The 20,768-nt window shown below is 46.0% G+C and overlaps 1 protein-coding gene across 1 annotated transcript in view; it reads left to right on the top strand.

Annotated features, from left to right (window-relative positions):
- LOC144000376 (uncharacterized) overlaps window positions 1-20,768 on the top strand; it is a 38,591-nt gene that overhangs the window by 15,429 nt on the left and 2,394 nt on the right. The gene's annotated exons all lie outside the window — the stretch shown is intronic.

Raw genomic sequence — 20,768 nt, 5'->3', positions numbered from 1 at the left:
CGTTTAATGTTGGCGATATGCTCATTCAATCTGACCTTGAGGGCTCTCTTAGTTCTCCCCACGTACTGAAGCCCACAAGGACATTGGATGAGATAAACCACTGCTTCTGACGAGCATGTGATGAACGGCTCCACTGTATACCTTCTCTGGGTGCTGGTGGAGACGAATTCAAGGATTTTAGAATTTTTGTTCTTATTGTAGGAGCACACCTGACAATTCCTACACCTATAGAACCCTTTAAGGTTCTGAAAGAAGCATCTGTCCTTCACAGGGGGGTTCTGTACACTAGGAGCAATCATATTGCCTAGTGAAGAGACTCCTTTAAAAATTACTCTAGGGACTTCCGGTAGGATAGTTCCAAGAGTTTGGTCATTGGTCAAAATATGCCAGTGTCTACGGATCAGCTGTTTAACCTTCTGATGTTGCATCGAGAAGGTAGTAACGAAGGGTAATAAAGACTGATTGGCATCGGCCTCACTCTCCCTATCTGCCAGCAAGGTAGATCTGTCTCTCTCCCGTGCTTTTGTATAAGCCTCGGTCAACAGGTCTGCCGCGTAGCCTTTCTCCGAAAACCGCTGAGATAGTAACTTGGCTTGCTCATCAAACTTATTGGTATCAGAACAGTTTCTCCTTATGCGTAGGTACTGTCCCAAGGGGACCGACCTTAACCAGGAGTCCAAGTGACAGCTGCCCATAGGAATATAAGAATTCCTATCTGTGGATTTGAAGAAGGTGGAGGTAACAAAACTCTCACTATTAACCTTGATGTTTAAATCTAGAAAGTTCACACCTTCCTGGCTGGCTTCATAGCTAAATTTGATGCCTCTCGAGTTGTTATTTAGCCCTTCCATAAAGGCATGGAGTTCGTGTTCGTCACCATCCCACAGGAGGAGGACGTCATCAATATATCGTGCCCACAGCACTATCTCTGGTCGTCTGGGAGAATCGATGACATCCTCCTCCCATTTGGCCATAAATAAGTTAGCCAAACTGGGGGCATATTTGGCCCCCATGGCAACCCCTTTGTCTTGACGATAAAACTGGTTGTCGAACCAGAAATAATTGTGCTTGGCTGCAAAATCTAAAAGGGCCAAAATGAAATCAATCTGGATCTGTGTTAAACCAGAGTCTCGCTCCAAATAAACCCTGACGGCTTCAAAACCCAATTCATGGGGAATAATGGTGTAAAGTGATGTGACGTCGGCTGTCACGAGCCATAAGCCTGGGGTTGGTTTGTAGGAGTTTAACATATTAAGGATTTGCTTGGTATCCCTCACGTATGATGGGATTTTCTTCACAAGTGGCTGAAGAAAAAAGTCTATATACCTGCCCACCCTGGACGTCACCGAGTCTATACCGCTAACAATAGGGCGACCAGGGGGGCAGGTAGTACTCTTATGTAGCTTCAGGAGATAATAGATAACTGGGGTTCTAGGGGCCATAGGTATAAGGAAAGATTTTTCCTTGTCCGTAAGAATCCCTCTACGGAAGCCCTCATCTACAATCCCTGTTAATTCCTTTTTGTATTTAATCACTGGATCCCTGCTGAGCAGGGAATAAGTCTCCCTGTCATCAGTAATGCGATGCAACTCTTTGAGATAGTCGCACCTGTCCAGGATGGCAATGCCGCCCCCTTTATCTGCAGGTCTGATGACAAGGGACTTATTGTTGCAGAGGGAATCCAAACCCTTCTGCAGATCACCCCGAAGTTTGCATTTCTTTACTTTCATCCCATCCAAATCCTTAAGTACTAGATCCCTAAAGACTTTGATACTAGGAGCCAGTGTCCCTGGGGGATTGAAAAGGGATGCATTGGCAAGGCCGGAATGTTGAAAGACCGGACTCGACCTATTATTCTCCTGAATGGGGTTACCCAACATGTACCGCTTGATGTTTAATCTGCGTACAAACTTGTGTATGTCCATGTAGGTCTGAAATTTGCTCAGACATCTTGGTGGAGCAAATTTCAGACCCTTATCCAAAAGCCGTTTTTCGGGGTCAGAAAGTGCCTGGGTGCTGAGATTAAAAATACCCTCCCCTAATGCCTTTTTCGTTTTAGCTGCTTGTATCCGCCTCCCCCCTCTGACTCCCCTCTTGGTTCTATAGGCCTTTTTAGGCCTCTGTGGTCCCTGGGAAAATCCCACCCACGATTATTAATGGAGTCATGACTGGGTTGGGAGGGCCTAAACACTGCACTTTGATCTACCCTCCGTGATCCAATCGGGTATGGTGCTTGCTGGGGATTATCCTCTCTCTGGCTCCCCATGTATGGGGCTTCAAAGTCTGCCAACGGGAAGAAACGGTTTTGAGTTGGAACTTCCCAAGGTTGATTTCTCCTATTGGAGTATACCGACCTCTCTTGGTCAAACCCTTGAATGGAGTCCCATACTGGATAACTGCCAGGTCCTTGAGTTAGGGTAGGTCTCTGATGACCTCCCTGATATGGGCCCTTATTGTACTTTTTCTTGTTTTTGTTATTGTATCTCCCATTTACGGGTCCCCTCCCCGGGGAAGCCCACGGGGGTCTTGGAGATGCCAGAGACAAAGAGGTATTACCTCGTAGCTGCCATGGACCTGTGCCCGAATGGGCCTGATTGCTCGGTGTGACTCTGACTCCCTGTACCCATTCTGTGGGATAATGCACTATGTTGTCCCTTGGGACTGCCTCAGGAGGACCCCTCTGAGTATTATTAGGAGCATTGGGAGGAAGAGTATCCATCTGTTCTCTTTCCATGGCTAATTTCTTCTGCCATAGAAAGATGATCCCAGACTGGTAATCCTCCTTGTCCCTGATGAACTTCTTTTTCTTCTTGAGCTTTTGCTCTTTCTCCTCTTTCTCAAGAGTTTTAAGGAGGTTCTTAGAACACTCCTTATACTCTTCAGTAGTGCTCAGAGGAACTAGTGATTCCTTGATTAGTTTGATTTCTTCATCAAGGTGGGCTAATTTCTCGCTCTTTTTTTGAGCTAGAAATCGTAAAAGACAGAGCCCTGAATCATTAAAAAACTTTTGCCACCCTTCCATGTCGGACTCATCCCTGTGTGGGCTCAGCTCCCACCTGAGACTCCTGGGGACCATGCCCTCTCTGAGATATGTCTCAAAGAAAGCAAAGTCCCACTGGGCATGTAATTCGGAGGTGGTGAGATTTTTTAGTCTGGTGAATACACCTTTCATATCTGAACCCGCAGATATGGGTGTAGAATCAAAAACCCCAGCTATCACCCTCTTATTTCTAAACTCAAAGATGTCCATAGTGTAGGACTGAACCTATCTACTGAAGCCGCAAGATTATTATTTGGAAAAGAGCAGAGAAAAAAGGAAGAGGAAATCTGCGCTACAGTGTATACTTAACGAAAATGTGTGATGCAGCAATTCTAATATATACCCAAAGTGAAATATACATATAAAAACAAAGAAAAAGAAGAGAACTGCGCAATCCCTAATACTTCTATTAGGATGTAAACCACTCTACCTTAAAGAAGTGTATCTTGTGATCTATTATTCTAACACACCAAACTAATGACTAAATAAACCATAAGGCATTACTTATAACTAAATACAGTAAACATATATATTGCCCCTCATAGGTTATGAACCAAAAGGAAAAAATGTACAATTCTAAGTCAGCGATTCAAAAACAAGAAACATATAAAGTAGAATCAAACAGTACTGAAAATGTATGTGATAACATAAAGTCCATTAAAAGTCCAACTGGAGAAACACCCTGTGTAGAAGGGATCTATTCAATCGTAAAACTTACACCCCTTACGGTATGAACACAGATACAGACGTTAATGCGTTTATTAATAATGCTTAACGTGTTGTTCCTGCCAGTGTTCTAGGCACAGACGTAAAGCATTTATGACTTTTTCCATCAGACATTGTGGGATCTGGATATTTGTGGATTTTTCTACCTCAATGTAGCGTTTGATGGTTTTTCTTGTAAGCTCCCATTCTTTCCATTTTGAGAGAGAAATATCTTTTTTCTCATCTTTTTTCTCATAATGTATTGAGTTCTACATAATACAGTTGTGTATGCCCCTTTCACTTTTTGCTGTGGGTGAACTTTGTAGCTTAGTTAATACCGCTATCTTAATATTATGAAGTGTTTAACCACATATTGAGTTAGCCATGTATTACAAAGTGCCTTGTATGTTTTATCCATTTTTGATTTTTAAGTGTTAGTTAATCATTTTTAATTTTGTGGTTGGACTAGTCCCCTCCTCCCTTTTTAATTTAATTTTATTTGAGGTATATATATATATAATTCTTTATTCTTCCTCCTTCGTGATATGGAGGAAGATTTATTTGCTATGGAGGTCTGGAGCCACGACTACACTGTATTGAAAGCGAGACATGGCACCAGATGAAACGCACACACTTCCCTGCAGGGGGTGATGTGCGCCGCCCATCCGCCCGCTACGTACGGTGTGTTGTCATCCGCTCGTTACGTACATTGTATTGAAAGCGAGACTTGGCATCAGATGGAGCGCACATATTTCCTTGTAGTGGGTGATGTGCGCCGTCCATCTGCTCGCTACGTATGACGTGTTGTCATCCGCTCGTGACGTACGATGTGGCGTCATCCGCTCGTTACGTACGGCGTGTTGTCACGCCGTTGTAAGGAGCGTCGTTTTACAGTCGTAAACAGGGAGGGGCGGGTGATTGCATGGATCATTTCCGCCGCCTTGGCTCTCTGACCTTGCACCCTATTGGATATGAGAGTGAGGCCTGGTTCTTTGATCCCGGAAGTGAAATAGGCTCGCACTCTATTGGATATGAGAGTGAGGCCTGGTCCTTTGATCCCGGAAGTGAAACAGGCTCTCACTCTATTGGATATGAGAGTGAGGCCTGGTCCTTTGATCCCGGAAGTGAAACAGGCTCTCACTCTATTGGATATGAGAGTGAGGCCTGGTCCTTTGATCCCGGAAGTGAAACAGGCTCTCACTCTATTGGATATGAGAGTGAGGCCTGGTCCTTTGATCCCGGAAGTGAAACAGGCTCTCACTCTATTGGATATGAGAGTGAGGCCTGGTCCTTTGATCCCGGAAGTGAAACAGGCTCTCACTCTATTGGATATGAGAGTGAGGCCTGGTCCTTTGATCCCGGAAGTGAAACAGGCTCTCACACAATGGAGGAGGTGGCTTGTTCCAACATTCACTATATAATGGAGGCAATATGGCGTGTCACCCATACCCCAGACGATGTGAATTTTTCACGAAACGCGTTGGGTGGCGTGACACGCTGACTTGCCTCATGTGAACTGGTACCAGAAGGGATATCGATTGGTGTTCGCGATCGGCCGACGCTTGCCCAGTTTGATGATATGCCCGATGTTCTTTCATGTTTGTAAGTGCATCTCTTGTTTTATATTTTTGTTTTAATAAATGATTTTACACTATTTGGAGCATTTTTTCCTCCCTATGGTGAACCTTCCTTGATCCTACAATGCTACACATCTGAGTCCCGCTTCAAACAGCGTTTTCCCCTGCTGGATGGTTTATGACTGGCGTATCTCCTAACCTGTCCTACGTAAAAGTGTTCCATTTGGAGGGCTCAAGTTTGATCCATCTTCAGACCCATTTTGTGATTAAGCGCTCCCTACCGGGACGTCTGGTAAGGGGCTATTATTACTTGTCTGGTGGAGGTGCACCTGGTTTTACTTCACGTTGATTGAAAAGTTTTACGATTGAATAGATCCCTTCTACACAGGGTGTTTCTCCAGTTGGACTTTTAATGGACTTTATGTTATCACATACATTTTCAGTACTGTTTGATTCTACTTTATATGTTTCTTGTTTTTGAATCGCTGACTTAGAATTGTACATTTTTTCCTTTTGGTTCATAACCTATGAGGGGCAATATATATGTTTACTGTATTTAGTTATAAGTAATGCCTTATGGTTTATTTAGTCATTAGTTTGGTGTGTTAGAATAATAGATCACAAGATACACTTCTTTAAGGTAGAGTGGTTTACATCCTAATAGAAGTATTAGGGATTGCGCAGTTCTCTTCTTTTTCTAAACTTCAATAAGTGATGTAATGTAAGAGACCAATGCTTCTCTCCACCACCAGAGTGTCCTGCAGTCTAATATGCATGTCACGTCTTCTCACATACATGTCTAAAGGGGTACAGAGTGTTGGGCAGGTGCAACGTGGTTTGGTGGGCAGTAAGCACACAGAGTCCCGATTTGTAAATAACTATACAATTAGTTCAACGGTTCAAACAGGCCTGTAGGGAAGGCTCACCCTGCCAGTGCCACTTACAGCCATGCAACAGAGAGACAATGGTCTGGAGACTCGGGAATGCCGACAGCGTCTGCCATGAGGAGCGGAGTGCGGCTTGGCCGGTCCAACCCAAAGGGGAAGCTTCCTGAGAAGGCAGACATAGTCCCTACTCTCTACCTACTTCATGGGAACCTTTTCCTATCACTAGCTTGGTCCCTGACACTTGGGGAACCTGCCCCAGAACTAGCAACTTGCATAAAGCACACACAAATCCGGGGGTCAGGCTTAAAGGAGTTACATAGTTACATAGTTAGTAAGGTTGAATAAAGACACCAGTCCATCCAGTTCAACCTGAGCATCTACAATTGTCCCTATCCCTGTACATTGCACACTCAGGTCTATCCTCAAGGAGCCCACAATCCAAGGTCCCCATTCATATACTAGGGCCAATTTTGGCCAGAAGCCAATTAACCTACCTGCATGTCTTTGGAGTTGTAAGGCGCATTCTATGCATTAAGGTAAAAAAAACCTTCTGTGTTTAGCAGCCACCTCCCCCCAGCACCCCCCTAATTATTTACCTGAGCTCCATTTCTCTCCAGCGATGTCCACGAATGTCTAAGCTGCCCGGGACACTCCTCCTGAGTGGCCGAGACACAGAAGCGGTGCCATTGGCTCCCGCAGATGTCAATCAAAGTCAGTCAGCCAATCACGGGAAGAGAGGGGATGGGACTCCATGTCTGAATGGACACACGGAGCTGTGACTTTTCTCCTACGCCCCCATAGAGAGCTGCTGGCTATGGGGGCACTCGATAGGAGGGAGGGGGCCAGGAACAGCAAAGAGGGACCTGAGTAGGGAAAATCAGAAATGCTTTGTGCAAAAACTGCACCGAGGAGGTAAGTATAACATGTTTTTTTATGTTTATTTATTTTTACTTTACTTACTTTAAATAGACTCTGCCTGACCCAAGAAGACCACCAGGGTCACATAGGACATGAGCATCCAATTGGATCACTGCCCTGTGTGACTGAGGAAGTCACAGAGAAACCCAGTATCCCTGAACTTTTATTCTATCTGCATTGCCGCTGCAGCCGAGCGCCACCTGCAGGGAAGAATCCAGACTGCATCTGCCTCCACCTGCATACATTATCTGATTTTCCATTAAAGAGAATTGAACTCAAATGTGCACTGGGTGTTGGCTCCCCTGCGTGAATCGCCACAGCTATAAGACGGCCACTTTAAGGGGTATAGGGTGGTGCGACTGCCCTGTGACGTCAGAGCCGATACACGTGCCCCGCGACCGCAATGTCTGCCAGCAACCCGCAATCGATCTGGGGCTGAAGTGGTTAACGATATAGTGTTCTGAATAAGGGGTGTGATATGTGTCAGTGACAGATTCTAAAAGGCACCAACATCCCTGGATATGAAGAGAATACAGAGGGTTTTTTTGAGGGGATATTTCAGGGAGCCATAGACATAGTAGAACCAACAAAGTTTATATATATATAAAAAAAAAATGATTTTGAAATGATAAAAAGTAGATTTTAATAGACAAATAAACCAAAACCTTAACTTTGGACTTATTACACATGGAATAGTTTTCTTTTTGCTTTTTCTTTTCACATAATCTGCGACGGTTTAATATCAACCCTGACATGTTTCGCCACCAAGGGCTTCCTCGTGGTATACAATAATGCTAATCCAAACACAATTATTAATAAGTGAATATTGCTGTTTTCCATGTTAGTCATATCATTGCTTACCCACAAAGTCCTCCTAATTCCTCTGGACAAGAGCAAGAATTTGTATTGGATCATTTCCATCCCTCCCTCTACTTGCTTTCACGAGCGGTGGGCCGTTGTGGGCAGTTGCGTGGTTGCTACTCTGTCTGATTGTGACCATTGATGGGGCATATCATCTGCTTCAGCATCTCCCCTCCCACAATGCGATGCACCCTGACCTTTGTAGTATTATGATCATGGACTTTGGCGCATGCATGTCCGCACTCAGCTGATGACGTCAGATGCCGGCCAAGTGGAGGATATATAAAACTGGCCTAGCTAGAAAACACATGGCTGGTATTCCGAGGGTGGCCACATATTATCATAACACTTTGCAAGGTAAATATCTCATACTTAGCAGTGAACTTATCTCCCTAACTAGGACTTATCTCTGTCTGTAGCTCTTTGCAACTGCTTGTTCTATTAAGATATAGTTATTGTTGATGTTGACTGCTGCCGCCTAAAAATCTTCAATTGATTAGTCAATTTGCAGCAGTTGTGTCAGCAAATTATTTAATCACTGATATATTTTTTCTCTTTTCAGTTCTTGATATTTTAGACTAAATATATGCACGGTCTCTATTCAGCACTGTTTGCATACATAAATATGTGCTATATACCTTATCCAACTTTATTTACAGCTGTGCTTTAGTGAGTTGTGTGCTTCATTTACAGCACACACTCAGGCACATATTTACCTGTATTTTTACTGTTAATTCCTCTGTTTTTCCAGCATCAGCTGGTCTACCCTGTATGATTTGGTGTTTAAATTTGGCACCCTCTGACAACAACAACTTGTGTTGTAAGTATAGTCTTCTAAGGCCCCATACACACGGTCGGATTTTCAGACGGAAAATGTGCGATCGGATCACGTTGTCGGAAAATCCGACCGTGTGCGGGCTCCATCTGACTTTTTCCGTCTGATTTTTCGACGCACAAAATTTGAGAGCAGGATCTAGAATTTTCCGACAACAAGATCCGATCGCATAAATTCCGATTGTGTGTAGACAATTCCGACGGACAAAGTGCCACGCATGCTCAGAATAAATGAATGCCGCGTACACGCGGTCGGAATTCCGGCCAGAAAAAGACAGATGAGATGAGCTTTTCATCGGAAAATGCGACCATGTGTGCGCTCCATCGGAATTTAGCTGTCTGAATTTCCGCCAGCCAAAAATTGATAGCATGTTCTCAATTTTCCCTATGGAAAAACTTTCTATCGGTAATTCCGATCATGTGCATGCAATTTCGACATGCCAAAAATCACGCATGCTCAGATTCAAATACGAGACAGAAGCTATTGGCTACTGGCTATTGAACTTCCTTTTTCTAGTCACGTCGTACGGGTTGTACGTCACCACGTTATAAATGATCGGAATTTGATGTGACCGTGTGTAGGCAAGACAGCTTGAGCCGAATTCCATTAGAATTCCATCGGGAAAACCATCAGAGCTTTTTTCGGTGAGAATTCCGATCGTGTGTACGCGGCATAAGAGACAAAAGCTATTGGCTACTGGCCCGTTTATAGTCCTGACATACGTGTTTGACGTCGCCTGGTTCAGAACGATCGGCTTTTCCGACAACTTTGTGCGATCGTGTGCATACAACACAAGTTTCGGCCAAAATCGGTAGAAAAAAATCAGACAGATTTTGTGGTCGGAGTGTCCCACCGTGTGTACAGGACATTAGGGATATGTGTCCTTGGTGTGTCATATCTTCTTTGTTGGTGAAGAGGTGCACAGACAGCAAAATAAATGTTATAGGGGTGATAACCTTTCCCTATGTTTTCCAAAAAGCTTAAAAATAGATTTTTTTGACTGGAGCTACACTTTAAAAATGTACCAGTTGAAAATGACAAACAGATTCTACTTAACAACACCTGTATTCTTCTGTTCTAAAAGTATATAGGGCCTGGGGGCCACGCCTTTACTTTTTTAAATTTGGGTGCGGGGTTCCCCTTAATATCCATACAAGACCCAAAGGGCCTGGTAATGGATGGGGGGGGGGGTACCCATGCCGTTTGTCTCTCTGATTTTCATCCATATTGCCGGGATCAGACATTACATTAAAGCCACAAGCAGTTTTAAATGACTTTTATTCCTTTAAAAATGTCATTTTGTGCAGGGACTGTTCTAATCACGAGAAACACGTGCCCCTTTACAGGCATGCTATAGACACCCCCCAGGTATGATATATAAAGGAATATTTCAATTCTTTTTCATTTTAAGCATCATTAAAATCACTGCTCCCGAAAAAACGGGCGTTTTAAAAACTTTTTTTTGCATTGATACATGTCCCCTGGGGCAGGACCCAGGTCCCCAAACCCTTTTTAGGACAACATCTTGCATATTAGCCATTAAAATTTGCACTTTTTATTTCCCGGGTTCTGGGGGGTGTTTGGTTTACCCCTAGTCTATTGGTGTGTGGGAGGACACCTCAGATTGGACACCCTGACTGCAAACTTCCAAAGTAAGACTTGGTTTTCCACTGTTCTGAGCCATACAAACTTTGATCCAAAAATAAAACTATTCTATATTGGTTTCTGTGTCTCAATGGGCAAACACTACTTTTACATCAGCAGTGTGAGTACCCATTCTAATTATTCATAGCCATTAGGGATGAGCCGAACACCCCCCGGTTTGGTTCGCACCACAACTTTCGAACGGACTGGAAAGCTTGTGCAAACTTTAGAACCCCATTGATGTCTATGGGACTCGAACGTTTGAAATAAAAAGTGCTAATTTTAATGGCTAATATGCAAGATATTGTCCTAAAAAGGGTTTGGGGACCTGGCTCCTGCCCCAGGGGACATGGGTCAATGTCTAAAATGTTTTAAAAAATGGACGTTTTTTCAGGAGCACTGGTTTTGATGACGATTAAAGTGAAAAAAAAAGTGAAATATTCCTTTAAATATCATGGCTGGGGGGTGTCTATAGTATGCCTGTGAAGTGGCACGTGTTTCTCGTGTTTAGAACAGTCCCTGCACAAAATTACATTTAACGTAAAATTAGTTATTTAAAAATGCTTGCAGTTTTAATGTAATATCTGGTTCCGGCAATATGGATGAAAATCTTTGAGAAAAACAACATAGGTAGCCCTCCCCGCCCATTACCAGCCCCTTTTGGTCTTGTACAGATATTAAGGGGAACCCCGTACCCATATTAAAAAAAGGAAAGGTGTGGGGCCCCCAGGCCGTATATACTCAGAACAGGAGTATACAGGCGATGCAAACAAGACAGGGACTGTGTAGGTTTGTTGTATTAAGTAGAATCTGTTTGTAATTTTAAACTGGTACATTTTTAAAGTGGAGCTCCAGTCAAAAAATCTATTTTTAAGCTTTTTTGAAAACATAGGGAAGGGTTATCACCCCTGTATAATTTGTTTTGCCGTCCGTCTTTTTTCCTCTCACTTCCTGTTGTCTCCTTCCGTTTGCAAGTAGGAGACGTTGGTAAGTTGGATGTTTGAAAGTAGGGGCCTGCCCTATATGCTCTGCAGAAATGGTGTTGGTGTTGCCACAACACTGTAAGCCCTCAAAGTGACTCTTGGTGGGCGCTGGAGCACCCTAAACGATTATATCAAGAATTGTAATTACATACCATTGTTGAACAGTGGTAGAAAAATTGGGCCTTTGGTGGTTGTGGTGCTGGTGCCACAACACTATAAGTCCTCACAGTTACTCTCGTTGGGGACAGGAACGGGCCCTGCTGTGAAATATTATATCAAGAATTGTAATTACATGCCCTTGTTAAACAGGGGCGGAAAAATTGGGCCTTAGGCACTGCTTGCTGGTGCCACAACACTGCAAGCTCTCCCATATACTCTATTTGGAGTGCAGGAATGAGCCCTGCTGCAAAGCATTGCATCAAAAATTTTAATTACCTGCCCCTGTTAAACAGGGGCTTAAAAATTGGGCCTTAGGCACTGGTGCTGGTGCCACGACACTGCAAGCTCTCCCATATACTCTATTTGGAGTGCAGGAATGAGCCCTGCTGCAAAGCATTGCATCGAAAATTGTATTACCTGCCCCTGTTAAACAGGGGCTGAAAAATGGGGCTGGTGGCACTGGTGCTGGTGCCACAATACTGCAACCTCTCCCATATACTCTAGTTGGAGAGCAGGAATGAGCCCTGCTGCAAAGCATTGCATCAAAAGTTGTAATTACACACTCCTGTTAAACAGGGGCTGAAAAATTGGGCTGGTTGCATCACCCAGAACCAAAAATGTTCTTTCAAGATATCAGTGGAGGAGGAAGAGGATAGACTGTCAACATAACAGGACAGTCACTCAGCATCAGCATAGGCAGTCTTGAAGGGATGTGATATTTTTAAAAAAATGATTCGGTTACATCAGCTTCAGGTGCTTGGTAGCAGGTGGTGATCCAAGACTGATTCATCTTTATGAAGGTCAGTCGATCAACCCAGTCGGTGGACAGGTGCACCCTGTGATCGGTTACAAAGCCACCAGCAGCACTGAAGGTGCTTTCCGGAAGAACACTGAATGCAGGACAGGTCAGTAGCTCAATTGCATATTGTGCAAGCTCTGGCCAGTGATCCATCCTCAAGACCCAGTAAGCCATAGGATTTTCGGTGGGAAAGGTGTCAAAGTCTGACCTTGCCCCTAGGTATTCCTGCACCATGTAAATCAGACGCTGGCGATGGTTGCTGGAACCGATCATACCTTGGGGCTGCGGACTAAAAAATTGTCTGAAAGCATCGGTCAAACGGCCACCTTCTGACCGAAGCCTCAGCAACACGTCCAGGACCAGGAGTTTGTAACCTCCCAGTCTCTGGGAACACGTTGCACAGACCTTTCTGCAAGGCCTCCCAGAGATGTCTCATCCTCTGCTCCCTCTGCGACGGCAAGATAAGGTCCGCAACCTTACCCTTGTACCGTGGATAAAGGAGAGTGGCCAGCCAGTAATGGTCCCTCTCCTTGATCCGAAGAATACAAGGATGCTTCCGCAGGTTTTGCAGGATCAGGGAGGCCATGCAGCATAGGTTAGCTGAGGCATTCAGTCCTGAGTCCTTTGGGTCACTAAGAACAACATGATCCGCATTCACCTCCTCCCAGCCACGTAGAAGTCCACAGGTTTCTTGGGACTGTAAATCATCCCTATAAGACTCCTGCTGCTGATGCTGAGTGCCAGGCTCCACCTCCATGCTGACACAATCCTCCTCCTCCTTCTCTTCCTCTTCCTGTGTGATGGGTGGCACAGCAGGAACACTGTCTGGATAAAGGGGGCCTTGAGAGGCAAGGAAGTCCTCCTCTTCCTGCCTCTGTTCTGCCTCAAGTGCCCTGTCCATTATTCCATGCAGCGTATGCTCCAACAGGTGGACAAGAGGTACAGTGTCACTGATGCATGCACTGTCACTGCTCACCATCCTTGTGGCCTCCTCAAACGGTGACAGGACAGTGCATGCATCCCTGATCATGCCCCACTGGCGTGGTGAGAAAAAACCAAGCTCCCCTGACCCTGTCCTGGTGCCGTAGTTGCACAGGTACTCATTGACGGCCCTCTGCTGCGTGTGTAGCCGCTGCAGCATGGCCAACGTTGAGTTCCACCTGATGGGCATGTCACATATAAGGCGGTTCTTGGGCAGGTTCAACTCCTTTTGGAGCTCAGCCAGCCAAGCACTGGCATTAAATGATCGGCGGAAATGCACACAGACTTTCCTGGCCTGCTTCAGGACATCCTGTAAGCCCGGGTACCTGCCCAAGAACTGCTGCACCACCAGGTTAGGGATGTGAGCCACACAGGGCACATGGGTCAGTTGTCCCTGTCGGAGGGCAGAGAGGAGGTTGGTGCCATTGTCGTAAACTACCATTCCTGGCTTAAGCTGGTGTGGCGTCAACCACCTCTCGGCCTGCCCCTGCAGAGCTGACAAAATATCTGCCCCGGTGTGGCTCCTGTTCCCCAAACAAACCAGCGCAAGCACGGCATGGCATTGTTTTGCCTGCATACTTGCATAGCCCTTTGAACGCCTACAGAGCACTGCTGGTTTCCGAGGACAGAGCACTGGAAGAGGCCATGGAGGAAGAAGAAGAGGAGGGGGTTGAGGAGAGAGGTGTGTCACAACCAATAGTAGCATTTTGGAGGCGTGGTGGCGGAACAACCTTCAACACTACTGCACCTTGTCCTGCATCCTTCCCAGCTGCCAGAAGAGTGACCCAATGGGCCGTGAAAGACAGGTAATGTCCCTGTCCATGCCTGCTGAACCATGAGTCAGCAGTAATATGCACCTTACCGCTGACCGCCCTGTCTAGCGAGGCAAGGACATTGCCTTCCACATGTCGGTAGAGAGCCGGAACCGCCTTCCGTGAGAAAAAGTGGTGTTTGGGGACCTGCCACTAAGGAATCGCACATTGCACAAACTGAAGGGGGCCGAGTCTACCAACTGAAAAGGCAGCAGTTGAAGTGCTAGCAATTTAGCCAAGCTAGCATTCAACCACTGAAAATGTGGATGGGTGGGAGTGAACTTCTTTCTACGGTCCAGCAGCTGGGGCAGGGAAATTTGCCTGCTACAATCGGACGTGGGTGTACTGCTAGCAGAGTGCCCGCAAGTACTTGGCTGTGGCACACCTAATTCTACACCTCCATTCCTTTCAGTGCAGGTTTCAGAGAGGACTGAAGGTCTAGTGGGGTTGGAGATCCCAGCTGATGAGGAGCAAGGAGAGGTCCGCTTTGTTCTTTGGTGTGGGTCTTTGAGGCAATGAGCTGCATGGTAGGTCAAAATATGTTTGGTCAAGCATGTGGTGCCCAAGTGGCTGATGTTTCGGCCATGCGAGATATGCTTGAGACATATGCTGCAAATAGCAGCAGTGCGATCTGATGCACTAGTCTCAAAAAAGGCCCACACCAAAGAACTTTTAGAGTAACACGCAGAGGCAGCGCCCTGCACAGGCGGAGCTCTGTGGTGTGATTCAGTCGGTTTGCTGCCCCTAAGCTGGCCCCTGGAGGGCATTCTGACTCGTTGGAGATGTGCCTCCTCCTCCTCATCCCCTCCCTCTTCATCACTGGAGCAAACCTAGCAGTATGCTGCAGTTTGTGGAACATGACTGCCAGATTGCTGTCCTTCTTGAACATCCCCTCTCTCTGCGCTCACGCTACTGCCTTCCTCTAGCTGAGTATCATCATCAGAGCCTTCAAAACACTGGGCATCCTCCTGGAGCATGTACCCAACACTGTGTTTGAACAGTTTGTAGGACTCCTCAGGAGGACATGGCTGGTCTAGGGAAGGAGTGACTGATGATGACATTGAGACGAGGGAAGAGGATGCGTTGGCAGCTGCTTTGCTAGTACCCTGAGCCTGGGTGAGAGAGGATGAGGAGGATGAAGAGGGCTTGGTCATCCATTCTACCAAGCTCAACACATCCAGCTGCCAAAAATAAGGACAAGCGTGTCCCATGGCCACGTGCTGATGACGATGCACCGCATCCAAGACCAGCACTGTTTTCTCTAGACACAGAGCCTGCTTGCCCTCTTTTATTGGCTCGTGCCTGTCTGCCTCTCCTTGTTGGCCTTTCAGACATGGTAATGGCCTGCAGGGATATGGGAAAACCAGCAATTGGGTAGTGTCATTTGTGCTGGAGGCACACAACACCCACTACCTCTTGCAGGTGCCTGTATTATAGAACACCAGCAATAAAGGGTAGATACAGGTGTATACTGTGCTGTGCTGGAGGCAGACAACAGCCACTAACTCTTGCAGATGGCTCTATTTGAGAACAGAAATAAAGGGTAGATACAGGTGTATACTGCGCTGGAGGCACACAACACCAACTAACTCCTGCAGATGGCTGTATTAGAGAACACCAGCAATAAAGGGTAGATACAGGTGTATATTGTGCTGTGCTGGAGGCATACAACACCCACTAATTTCTGCAGATGGCTGTATTAGAGAACACAAGCAATAGAGGGTAGATAGAGGTGCATATTGTGCTGTTCTAGAGGCACACAACACCCACTAATTCCTGCAGCTGGCTCTATTAGAGAACAGCAATAAAGGCAGAAACAGGTGTATACTGCGCTGGAGGCACACAACACCCACTAGCTCCTGCAGATGGCTCTATTTGAGAATAGAAATAAAGGGTAGATACAGGTGTATACTGCGCTGGAGGCACACAACACCAACTAAGTCCTGCAGATGGCTGTATTAGAGAACACCAGCAATAAAGGGTAGATACAGGTGTATATTGTGCTGTGCTGGAGGCACACAACACCCACTAATTTCTGCAGATGGCTGTATTAGAGAACACCAGCAATAGAGGGTAGATACAGGTGTATATTGTGCTGTGCTGGAGACACACAACACCCACTAACTCCTGCAGATGCCTTTATTATAGAACACCAGCAATAAAGGGTAGATACAGGTGTATATTGTGCTGTGCTGGAGGCACACAACACCCACTAATTCCTGTAGATGGCTATATTAGAGAACAGCAATAAAGGTAGATACAAGTGTATACTGCGCTGGAGGCACACAACACAAACCAACTCCTGCAGATGGCTGTATTAGAGAAAACCAGCAATAAAGGGTAGATGCAGGTGTATATTGTGCTGTACTGGAGGCACACAACACCCACTAACTCCTGCAGATGCCTTTATTATAGAACACCAGCAATTAAAGGGTAGATACAGGTGTATACTGTGCTGTGCTGGAGGCACGAAACACCCACTAACTCCTGCAGATGGCTCTATTTGAGAACAGCAATAAAGGGTAGATACAGGTGTATACTGTGCTGGAGGCACACACCACCCACTAACTCCTGCAGATGGCTGTATTAGAGAACATCAGTAATACAGGGTAGATACAGGTGCATATTGTGCTGTGCTGGAGGCACACAACGCCCACTAATTCCTGCAGATGGCAGTATTAGAGAACACCAGCAATAAAGGGTAGATACAGGTGTATATTGTGCCGTGCTGGAAGCACACAACACCCACTAATTCCTGCAGATGGCTCTATTAGAGAACAGCAATAAAAGTAGATACAGGTGTATACTGTGCTGGAGACACACAACACCCACTAACTCCTGCAGATGGCTGTATCAGAGAACACCAGCAATAAAGGGTAGATATAGGTGTATATCATGCTGTACTGGAGGCACACAACACCCACTAACTCCTGCAGATGCCTTTATTATAGAAGGCCAGCAATAAAGGGTAGATACAGGTGTATACTGTGCTGTGCTGGAGGCACACAACACCCACTAACTACTAAAGATGCCTTTATTATAGAACACCAGCAATAAAGGGTAGATACAGGTGTATACAGTGCTGTGCTGGAGGCATGCAACACCTACTAATGCCTGCAGATGGCTTTATTTGAGAACAGCAAAAAAGGGTAGATACAGGTGTATACTGCGCTGGAGGCACACAACACCCACTAACTCCTGCAGATGGCTGTATTAGTGAACACCAGCAATAAAGGGTAGATACAGGTGTATATTGTGCTGTTCTAGAGGCACACAATACCCATTAACTCCTGCAGATGCCTTTATTATAGAACACCAGCAATTAAAGGGTAGATACAGGTGTATACTGTGCTGTGCTGGAGGCACGAAACACCCACTAACTCCTGCAGATGCCTTTATTGTAGAACACCAGCAATAAAAGGTAGATACAGGTGTATACTGTGCTGTTCTGGAGGCACACAACACCCACTAGCTCCTGCAGATGGCTCTATTAGAAAACAGCAATAAAGGGTAGATACAGGTGTATACTGCGCTGGAGGCACACAACACCCACTAACTCCTGCAGATGGCTGTATTACAGAACACAGCAATAAAGGGTAGATACTGGTGTGTATATTGTGCTGTGCTAGAGGAGTCTCCTCTTCCAGACTCGGCATCTCAAGTGGATATAGTCTGCTCCTTTAAATACCTTGAAGTTGTGGTGACTAGTGACACTGGAGACTACATTAGGCTGAATCTCAAACCTCTCCTACAGAAATTTAAGCATAAGTGTGCTAGTTGGTGTAAACTACCTTTATCAGTTACGGGCAGGGCCAATCTGGTATGGGCTCCCCAATTGTTATACATCCTGCATAATGCCCCAGTGTGAATACCACACTACTGGTTTGACTGCATAGACTCCCAATATAGAGCACTAATATGGAAAAATTAAGCAACCCGTATTAAATTAACTACCCTACAATATCCTAAGGACTTGGTTGGGATGGCCATCCCTCACTCCTTTAAGTGTTTCTTAGCTGTATGGTTGCAACACCTTCTGGGTGGGACCTGCTGGGAATATTGGACCCTTCCAGGACCTTGCTGGTTAAATTCCTGGAGGACTATTCGGCAATGTCTCAACTGGAAATGGGACTCCTGGAGGTGTCACTGGATGGGCCAATGGTGCAGTTAATTGTGAAGCAGATGAATCAGATGTTGGCCTTATTGATGAGGATAGTTGGGCACAAATCCTGGCTGCTGATCTGTTGGTATCCATATCTGCAACACAGAAACTATGTCACACCAATGGACACAAGCTAACGATATTATGATTAGGGAAAAGCATGCTTATCAACATAGGAATGCCAGTGGTAAATTTACCAGAATATGGCAGGAGTGTCTAGAAACCCCTGCGGTACCCCTTCTCAATTGGCCATGGATAGATGGTTACAGATGTGCGAGAATTGTTTTAGATCTCCTGGATAACCGAGAGGTGACATCGGGTGGACATGATGATGAGGAGGGCGGCCTAGCATACACTTATGTGACTTGTTTGAGGGACGGCACACAATCTATAGATTTATAAGTTTGTTTTGATTTGCTTTCTGTTTATGTTTTCTGAAATATGCACATAATGAACTCTATTCTGAAGTTGTAGAATATATACCTTGATAAGACATACTAATTCTGCATATTGGTTCGATTTCTGGAATATATGTCATTGATGTACTGTATATCTTACCAGGGGCTTGTTTCTAATCCAGTTGTTAGTACCCTTGTACCTTTCTTCTTTGACCTTTTATACAATAAAAACTTTTTGCTGATTAAAAAAAACAAAACAAAGCAGCCCCCAATTCATAACAGGCCTTTTAAGTCTGGTATACATTTTAAGGAGGAACTAAACACACACAAAAAAAAAATTCACACCCTCATCTGAGCATGCAAATGAGCAGGCCAAGAAAGGGGGTGATAAGAATGCACCCCTCCTTTTGAACTGGCCATATATAGGGGTTACCTTGCTAGAGGGGACGCCCTGGCGAAGCACCTCTTCCCTACATCTCTGGCTCGGTGGCAGGGGCAACGGGAGGAGGTGGCTAGAGGGGGCTGAAGCCCCCGAATGTGACCCCGAAAAGCCCCAAGTCTATGGAATGCTGCATTCCATTGTTAGCCCCCTGCGCCAGGACCAATCTGATCGCGAGCGCGACTGAAAGTGTCCGAGTGCGGCTGTGGCCAAGTGCTGCCAAAGTGGCCAAGTGCCATAGCGGCGGAAAGTGGACGAGTGTGACCGAAAGTGGCCGAGTGCGGCTGAAAGTGGCCAAGTGTGGTCGAGTGCCATAGCAGGTCCTGCCTTCTGGAGCCTGCAGCGCCAATGCCAGGACCGCGGGTTGTGTGAGTGACATGACATCCATCTTAGCCTGCAGGCTAAAGAAGGCGGGAACGCTACATCTCCGCTCCCCGCTCGGGTGGGCGGCTCTCCTCCTCTCCTCCTTGGCTCGGCTCCTCTCTGATGAGTGACTGACTGCCTGCTGTGACCGCACACCATGGCTGAGCTGAGGTAGGTCAGACATTGTGTGTATGTATGTCATTGTCAGTGTATGTAGGTCAGTGTATGTAGGTCAGTCAGGTCACTGGTCAGTGTATGTAGGTCAGGTAGGTCAGTGTATGTAGGTCACTGGTCAGTGTATGTAGGTCAGGCAGGTCAGTGTATGTCAGGCACGTCAGTGTATGTAGGTCAGGCAGGTCACTGGTCAGTTGGTCAGTGTATGTAGGTCAGGTAGGTCAGTGTATGTAGGTCACTGGTCAGTGTATGTAGGTCAGGCAGGTCAGTGTATGTCAGGCACGTCAGTGTATGTAGGTCAGGCAGGTCACTGGTCAGTGTATGTAGGTCAGGTAGGTCAGTGAATGTAGGTCAGGTAGGACAGTGTATGTAGGTCACTAGTCAGTGTATGTAGGTCACTGGTCAGTGTATGTAGGTCACTGGTCAGTGTATGTAGGTCAGGTAGGTCAGTGTATGTAGGTCAGGCAGGTCACTGGTCAGTGTATGTAGGTCAGGTAGGACAGTGTATGTAGGTCACTGGTCAGTGTATGTAGGTCACTGGTCAGTGTATGTAGGTCAGGTAGGTCAGTGTATGTAGGTCACTGGTCAGTGTATGTAGGTCAGGTAGGACAGTGTATGTAGGTCACTGGTCAGTGTATGTAGGTCACTGGTCAGTGTATGTAGGTCACTGGTCAGTGTATGTAGGTCAGGTAGGTCAGTGTATGTATGTCAGGCACGTCAGTGTATGTAGGTAAGGTAGGACAGTGTATTTAGCTCAGGTGGGTCAGCGTATGTAGGTCAGGCAGGTCAGTGTATGTAGGTCAGTGTATGTAGGTCAGTGTATGTAGGTCAGGCAGGTCACTGGTCAGTGTATGTAGGTCAGGTAGATCAGTGTATGTAGGTCAGGCAGGTCAGTGTATGTCAGGCACGTCAGTGTATGTAGGCCAGGCAGGTCAGTGTATGTCAGGCACGTCAGTGTATGTAGGTCAGTCAGGTCACTGGTCAGTTGGTCAGGGTATGTAGGTCAGGTAGGTCAGTGTATGTAGGTCACT

Source organism: Lithobates pipiens, unplaced genomic scaffold (genome assembly GCF_037356315.1).
Source record: "Lithobates pipiens isolate NorthernLeopardFrog02 unplaced genomic scaffold, aLitPip1_a1.2 Scaffold_22, whole genome shotgun sequence".
Taxonomy (NCBI): Eukaryota; Metazoa; Chordata; class Amphibia; order Anura; family Ranidae; genus Lithobates; species Lithobates pipiens.
Note: the sequence above shows the minus strand (reverse complement) of the source record. Positions and strands in the feature narration are given on the sequence as shown.